We start from the raw sequence: 9,151 nt of genomic DNA on the forward strand, positions 1-9,151 counted from the left end.
AATGAAAAGGGGCATAGAGATACAATCAATCCATCCATCCATCAATCAATCAATCAATCAATCAAGAACTGCTACTTAAAGAACTTGTATCTGAGCTTGCTTTCCCCTCATCTCTCCCATTCCTTTTTTCCTTGCGTGTCATGCCTTTTTAGATTGTGAGCCTGAGGGCAGTGGCCTTCTTAGTACTGATTTTTGGCAAGCCACTCTTGAGAGCCTTTATGGCTAAAGGATGGGGGTACAGCTGTCTTTAAAAGAACCAAAAGAGAAGCAAAGGAAACAAACAAATTATTTCTACCTCCAATGAGTTAAAAGTGGAGACTTATTCAATACAGTCGTACAAAAACTTCCGTACAGATACCTGCCTGGGTGTTCCAAATTAAAGGCGTATTTAGGCATGCCTCCGGATGTAATAAACAATTACGTAAGATGAAAAGCAAACATGTTGGCAGTTTATGCACTGAGGAGCATATCTGTAGAAAGGAGCATGTTCCGTGCACATCACGCATAACAGTGTTTTATGTTGATGTGTGTGTGTTTGTGTGTAAAAGTCTCTCCTCAGACTTGCCCTCCAAATGCATGATGGAAAATGATGCAGTCATTTTCTCCCTCAAGCAATTGTTCACTACCTGCCCAATGTCAACTTTAACTGGATATTTAATTTAAGAAGCTTCCACTCATTGTTAGAAGGAAAGGGTCACATTGAAAGCAACATCTCCTCCTGGGCCACATAATTATGCTTTGTAGGGGTGCACTGCTTCAGCTCTTAACTCTGAGTTCGGGGGATCTCTTGCTCCCACACATCTGGACGGACACCAAGATTGTTTCAGCAGTTTTAGACCATGTAGGAAGATCTGTCTCATGCCTGGAATTACACACCTCATTGTAATACTCGTAATAGAGCTAGCCCAAGGTCTAAGCCTTCATGGACCGATGTGTGTTATATCCTGTCTCCATAATGTGCAAAATAGCATACTTGGAGGCAGTGGGAGAAAAGAGGGGAGGGAGGAATGTCCGTTTGAAGTCGGGGGTGGATGAATGGCTAGCGCTTCATATATTGTTCCCTGGTGAGAATTTGGACCTGACATCAAACCCCCATTACTGCAGCCCCCTGATACGGACAGATGTTGAACTGCAGCTCAAAGGAAGTCCAAAATCCTTCCTTAGGAAATATTTGGCTGGGAAACTAAAGAAAATATTGTGGAAGGAAAGGAAATAAAAAGTCCACTAAAGAAGATTTATCTGTATCGCAAAACGCTCGTGCAGCCCACCCCCTTCCTAACGTCCCAACCCAGTTGTAATAAGGCCTTAGCAGAGAGAACAATAACAACCAATGTCTGTGTTAATTGGCAGTCAAGTGGAAGCCATTTTCCTAGTTAGATTATGCAGGGATCTAATTTGGCATTAAAATATATAAAGGACACACACACACACTCAAAAATCCTGCTGAATCAAACTAATGGTTCCTCTTGTCCATCTTTCCACTTGGCTAAGCAGTTGCCTCTGGAAAGCCCACAAAAAGGACAGAAATTCCTTCTAGGAACTCAAGGTAGTATGCATAGTTCTCATTCCCCCACCCAATTTTATCTTCTCAACCACACTGTGACATACCCGCTAGCGTCCCAGAAAAAAAGAGACATCCCATTTTCTTGTGTGAGAGCACAGCGCCATTTTGGGTGCCATGATCTCAGGCAATTTCACGTCATGATCTCACCCCAGAAAAAGCACCCCACCCTAAAAAAGAGCACTTTTCTTGGGGTCGTGATCTCATGTGAGAACACGGGTGGGAAGGATTGCATCCCAGTTTGGGGTCTCAACATGTTGGAGGGTATGCTGTGAAGTAGGTTAGGTTGAGAGTTGACTGAATCAAGGTTATCTGGTGAGCTACATGGCTGAGTGGAGATAAAAAACCCTGAGTCTTTCCAGTCCATTACTCTAACCACTATACCACAACTGGCAACACGCCTCCCACACTGATCAAGCATTAGGAGTAAGTCGTGTGGTGGTCAAAACTGCTGACGATATGAAATATGTTTGGGGTTGTTAGAATGAAATGTGATTGCAAAGAAGTCCGAAAGGACTTCTTCAACTTAAGTGAAGTTGGACAGTAAAACAGCAAATGCAATTCAACATGAATGTTGGAAAATTAAGGACAAAAAAAGGAAAGCATTTATTCAAGCAGCGCATCATTAAACTATGGGATTCTCTCCCCAATTCCTGAAGGAGAAGCCTACACTATTGTTCCATGGCTGGGGACAGCAATGCTTCCGAAGACCAGTTGCTGCCAGCTGCAGGGGGCAAGCATGCTCTTGTGCTAGGGACCTTCTTATGGCTTTCCCACAAGTATCTGGTTGAGCACTGTGTGGACAGGATGCTGGACTAGATGGGCCATTGGCCTGATCCAGGAGGCTCTTCTTATATTCACTGTTGCCACCCAACAACTAATATTCAGTGGCGTATCTAGTGAAGCTGAATGCTGGGGGATTCGGGACAGAAAGGAAAGTGCATAAGCACTGTTGCTGGCATCCATCTGTCTCAGGGGACAATGGAGTACATCTCTGGGGGTGAGGTCAAATTCCTAATGCCAGGGGGGACGGTGCATCAGGTCCTGCTTGGGAGCTTATGGACGTCTGGTTGGCTGCTGTGAGAAAATGATGCTGGACTAAATGGGCACTGCTCTGATTCAGCAGGTCTCTTCTTAGGTTCTTATGGTGCTGAAAAGAAGCAACAAGAAACAATGATGGTCTGTTCCTGTTGAAGTCCTATGGTGTTATACTGGGCTAGTTTGCACAGTGTGGATGGCACTGTGGTCTAAACTACTGAGCCTCTTGGGTTTGCTGATCAGAAGGTCAGTGGTTCGAATCCCCGCGACGGGGTGAGCTCCTGTTGCTCTGTCCCAGCTCCTGTCAACCTAGCAGTTTGAAAGCATGCCAGTGCAAGTAGATAAATAGGTACCGCTGTGGCAGGAAGGTAAACGCCGTTTCCGTGCGCTCTTGTTTCCGTCACAGTGATCCGTTGTGCCAGAAGCAGTCTAGTCATGCTGGCCACATGACCCAGAAAGCTGTCTGTGGACAAACACCGGCTCCCTCGGCCTGAAAGTGAGATGAGCGCCACAACCCCGTAGTCACCTTTGACTGGACTTAACCGTCCAGGGGTCCTTTACCTCTTTTTTTACACTCTGTCCTATGTTGTTATACACTTCAGAACTAGCTTCTAAGCAATTCCTCTGTCAGTTTTACAATAGCAGAATAAGGCAGTGGAGAAACATACAACTTTAATTTGTCCATTGAACAACAATATTGCAGGACTCTAAGCCAAATTAAGAAACCCTAAAGCTGAATTTCACACCTTTTGCACAGTATCTGCCTTGGGTATAGTGAATGTCAGATATAAAGTCTGAAACAAGTCAGACATTTTTATTTTTTTAAATTATTTTGCGAATGCTTGTCTGTTCATAACATAAAGGAAAATATAATTCAAAGTGGACCATTCCTTTAACAAAAACTGGAGTCTTTAAGAGTCTTGTCCCAAGTGGTCAATAACTTGTTTTTATTAAAAAAATCCTTGCAACAAGTCTTTCAACAAAAATAAGTCAGACAATTGGAACAGTGCAAGCTTCACCAGGGTTCATTAATGAAACTGGTGTAGCATATAGTTCATAATTGCCATGTGATGCTATTTCTTTCATTTTTGGACAGTATTTCATAGGTGACATGCAATAGTTTTTAACTGATAGTGAACAACTGTTGTATTTGATGCCTACCAAAATCAGAATGATCAACTGGTGTCAACAGAGCTAAAGCATTTTAATTCAAATATCAAGGCTAAGACTCTTGGTTCAGAAATGCAAGCTCTAACTTTACATTGAAAGTTTCTCATTCAGAACTTGCATATTCCATATACTTGTGAATATTCATTTCGATTCTAGTTACATGAATTAGAGATAGGCCCAGTGACTCAGGTTTGCAATTGTTCTAAATGCTTCCTCCAGCCATTAAAGTGGTGTCAGGTCCAACTCACGTGGTTGCTCCCATACTGCTTGTGTATCATTTGAGGGAAGTGGATTGTGTGTGTGTGTGTGTGTCTATAAGTTCAGTTACTTTCCCTGTGGGCAAACAATGCTGTCACGTATTTATTTCAACACATTTTTACCTCAGTCTTCAGCAAAAGAAGAGTCCAAGTAGCTTATATGAGATTTATAAGACATGCAACCTTTTTCAGCTGTGGGCCGGTCCACCGTCTCTCAGACCTTGTGGTGGGCCAGACTATATTTTTTGGGGTGGGCAAAATGAACGAATTCCTATGCCCCACAAATAACCCAGAAATGCATTTTAAAGAAAAGCACACATTCTGCTCATGTAAAAGCACACTGATTCCTGGAATGTCCACGGGCTGGATTGAGAAGGTGATTGGGCCACATCCGGCCCCCGGGCCTTAGGTTGCCTACCCCTGATCTATAAGAAGCAAAGTTGTCCCTTCCTGGAGGCTTACAGTCTTTTAGACATGACACAAAAGGGGAAAGAGAAAAACAAGCAAATTCAGGCACCAATTCCTAAAGTTACATAGTCGTTCTCATGGCCAGTCATGGCAAGTAACTGGCTTGGCTTCCTCACTCACACGATCCACTTCATTTAAACATCACTGGAGTGATGTCCACGGCAACAGCGATGCTGGCAGCAGCTCCCATGTTGTGTAACCGAAACCTCCCATTGCACTTCCTGTCTGTCACCAGGGGGCATGACAATATTCTGCAGTATGGCATTTGCATCACCTCTTTATAGCCCAATGGGCTTGCCTTTCGTTAACCAACCAATCTGGGTTTCGGGCACAACAGCACAGGGAATTTTTTTTCTGGGCTTTCTTACTTAGGCAAACAGATGTCTGGTGAGAATTTATATTTTCTTGCATCACAGTTTATGGTTTTCCTGTCCCAAAGGGTCTCCGTGGACCCCAATGTGAAAACCACTTTCGGAGGGAGCGGAAACTGGAGGAAAACTCAACCAGAGTTATTACTTACCTCTGCCTATTATTAAATTACCACTTTTGCTTACTGTTACGAAATTACTGGCTTAGATCCAAAGAACCATGTAGTTGGCCCAAGGGAGCCGTGGGCTTGTTTTTCTCACACAGCAGCAGCCCCTTCTCTGCACCCATCTGCACAGCAAAATGGTTTCTGAAACATTTGGTATGCTAGGAAGGTCAACCATTGAAAAAAACCTCAAGCATGAGATCTATAAGAAGCAAGCTCAGCCTATGCAGTGGGGTGTTTACACATGGCCCCAAAGGAGGACCCTGATTTGCATCACATTTGCATGTGCTAATTGATTTGCATAGATGCAAGTTTGAAAATAGCTATTGCGGAAATAAAATATATCTCGCCAAGGTGCACAGGAACATAGGAAGCTGCCATGTTTGCAAGCCACTTTGAGATTCATTTGAATGAAAAGCAGCATAGAAAGGCATTCAATCAATCCAGCAATCCCCTGAGTCAGACCATTGGTCCATCTCGCTCAGTATTGTACACTGATGGGCAGAGGCTCTCCATGGTTTCAGGAAGGGGTCCCTCCCAGCTCTATCTGCACCACCAGCTCTATCTGCCACTGCCACCAAGCCAAATGATAGTGACTTATCTCACAGGGTTGTTGTAATAATAGTAATAGTAATAATAATAGTAGTAGTAGTAGTAATAATAATAATAATAATAATAATAATAATAATAATAATAATGGGACGGGGTGGCGCTGTGGGTTAAACCACAGAGCCTAGGGCTTGCCGATCAGAAGGTCGGCGGTTCAAATCCCCGCGACAGGGTGAGCTTCCATTGTTCGGTCCCTGCTCCTGCCAACTTAGCAGTTCAAAAGCACGTCAAAGTGCAAGTAGATAAATAGGTACCACTCCAGCGGGAAGGTAAATGGCGTTTCCGTGCACTGCTCTGGTTCGCCAGAAGTGGTTTAGTCATGCTGGCCACATGACCCGGAAGCTGTATGCCGGCTCCCTCGGCCAATAAAGCGAGATGAGCACCGCAACCCCAGAGTCGGCCACGACTGGACCTAATGGTCAGGGGTCCCTTTACCTTTACCTTTAATAATAGTAATAATAATAATTTTATTTATATCCCACCCTCCCTAGCCAAAGTCGGGCTCACAGTGGCTAACAACAGTAAAAATAACACAGTTTACATAAAATCACAATCAATTAATTGAAATACATTCTAAAATCAATTCATTCTAAAATCAATTCAGAGTCAAATTAATGGCAGCCATTGGGCTAGAGTTCTATGAGGATTACAGAAGGAGGGGGTCAGACTGTGCCTTGGGCAAAGGCCTGGTGGAACAGCTCTGTCTTGCAGGCCCTGCGGAAAGATGTCAAGTCCCGCAGGGCCCTAGTCTCGTGACAGAGCATTCCACCAGATTAGGGCCACAGCTGAAAAAGCCCTGGCTCTGTAAGTATTACAGCTACATCATGCTCATAAACTGCTCTGAACACTTGAAATTGACATAGGCTACTGCTGCCCATTATTTTGTTGTTGCTGTTTTTTTGGTGTGTTTTTTTGTTAGAAAAGAAAGGTAGGGTAGGATGTAAATATAACTACTAACTAAAATAAAGTGGGGTTTTTTCCACCATTTATATCTGAATGCATGCAAAAGCAACCTCTACCCCAACACAGCCCAGCCCCAAATATCTTGCCTTCCTTGCTGACACATGAAAGGAGACAGTTGGCAGCCTGACGGAACAATCAGCATTTGCTTTTTTAAGCCTTAGAAACCCCTGAGAAGCCAGCTACTCAAAATTTGGAGAGGCACAAAGCTCACTCCCTGCTAGAGGACTCTGCGCTGCTGCTCACTGAACAGACAAAGCAAGCCTGTTTGTAAAGGTGACCAGCAAAAAGCCCCGTTCTTTAATACCAAAGAGCCATCTAGTGGCAGAATTTAAAATTATGTGTCTTGCTTGTCCTGAAGAAGAGTTTGGATTTGATATCCCGCTTTATCACTACCTGAAGGAGTCTCAAAGCGGCTAACATTCTCCTTTCCCTTCCTCCCCCACAACAAACACTCTGTGAGGTGAGTGGGGCTGAGAGACTTCAGAGAAGTGTGACTGGCCCAAGGTCACCCAGCAGCTGCATGTGGAGAAGCGGAGACGTGAACCCGGTTCACCAGATTAAGAGTCTACCGCTCTTAACCACTACACCACACTGGCTGCTCAGGTGAGTGCTGTCAAGTTTTCAGAATGGCAGGCTATATTAAATATTCATCTGCTGCTGCAAATGAAAACCACCCACTTAAACCTCACCCACAATGTTTAATGTCCATGATACTCGGGACTAAGAGGAGTTGCAGACAAAACACCTGCAGGGCATCAGGTGGACAAAGCTTGATGTAGGAATTGGGATTGCAGGAGGTCCCTGTGTAACCATTATCTGGCAACCTGCTCGCAGCAACTGGGGTAGGTGGGGGGAATCAGAGCTAGTTTTTCATTAGTTGGGAGTTTCTCACTCTGGGGTGACTTATGGTGCCTTTCTGTTCTTTTATTAAAGTACTGAATACAGACTGGTTTTTCCATAAATTCCTACATGTGTTCACACTCCCAACCCAAAACTTACCTGCTCAGTGGCGTTATTGACAAATGGGAACTCCTGTTACTGCCTGGACCAATAACAGTGACTTCAAACCCTCCAAGTGCCCCTGATTTAGAGAAGCCGTCCCGGTTTCTGATTTGATCCCAGAATGTCCTGCTTTTCCTTAAAGGTAGAGGGACCCCTGACCGTTAGGTCCAGTCACAGACTCTGGGGTTGCGGCACTCATCTTGCTTTACTGGCTGAGGGAGCCGGCATTTGTCCGCAGACAGCTTCCAGGTCATGTGGCCAGCATGACTAAGCCGCTTCTGGCAAACCAGAGCAGTGCATGGAAACACCGCTTACCTTCCTGCCGGAGTGGTACCTATTTATCTATTTGCACTTCATGCTTTTGAACTGCTAAGTTGGCAGGAGCTGGGACCGTACAATGGGAGCTCACCCCTTTGCGGGGTTTCAAGCCGTCAACCTTCTGATCGGCAAGCCCTAGGCTCTGTGGTCTAGACCACAGCGCCACCCACATCCTTAGGACATCCCTATTTTCATTGGAGAAGTGTTGGAGGGTATGGAGTTATCTGACCCCTGAGCAGTCTGAAGGCAATCCTGTATAGGGAAGGGTTTTTTTAAATGTTTAATGTTTTATTATGTATTTACATATGTTGGAAGCTGCCCAGAGTGATGGGGTAACCCAATAAGATATGTGGGGTATAAATAGTAAATTTATCATTATGGAATGGGATGTCCCTATTTTCATTGGAGAAATGTTGGAGGGTATGTGACTTTGAACCAAACAAGGATTAAAAGCACAGATTTTGAGACATCCCTGTAAAAAGTAATTAATTTGCAGTGGTGACCTATGGCCCCTTTGTCAGTCCTCAATTGCACCTTCAGTATGGTAAATTAAAAATCCATTATGAAATATAAGATAGTCTGTGGATCAACCTTTTAAAAACACATTTACATGTACGCAACCCTGGTCAGATTCAGGTAGCACAAAGCCGTCTCTGTCTGAATGTCCTTGCAAATAAGCCATAGATTTAACCATCAGGTGCTCCTTGCAGATTGCTTGTTATTAACTCAAAACCAAATTGGAGACAAATCACACCTTGAGTTAAGCACTTAAATAATCAACTGATAAGAGACCAAATGTGTGAACGAATGCATGAACCAGCTGTTGGTTTCTTCCTTTTTTTAAGGAAATCCATATCCAGTTAGGCTATTGAGCGGCAAGATACTGAGATGGTAGAGCAAGAAGCAAGTCAGAGCCGAAGACAAAATTGTGACATATTATAGGTGATCTTCTTTGATGGTCTACTCAGCGGTATGCTGTAAGATTTACACAGAGACCTGCATAAATCAGTTTGTGTCACAAGGTGAACAAGGGCCAGAGCTCCATGCTTGCCTCTCTTATTACACCATTCCACCCTGGAAGCAAGGGGTAGGGAACCATTGGCCCAGTAGCCCAAATTCAGGCCTCTCCATTTGGCCCTCAGGACCCTCTCCAGGACACAGAAAGTTACATAGGTCACACCTTCCATGAGTGATTATGCCTGGATGGAACTAGAATGCATCTTGCTTGCCTGG

Source organism: Podarcis tiliguerta, assembly GCF_965153285.1.
Source record: "Podarcis tiliguerta genome assembly, chromosome: 6".
Lineage (NCBI taxonomy): Eukaryota > Metazoa > Chordata > Lepidosauria > Squamata > Lacertidae > Podarcis > Podarcis tiliguerta.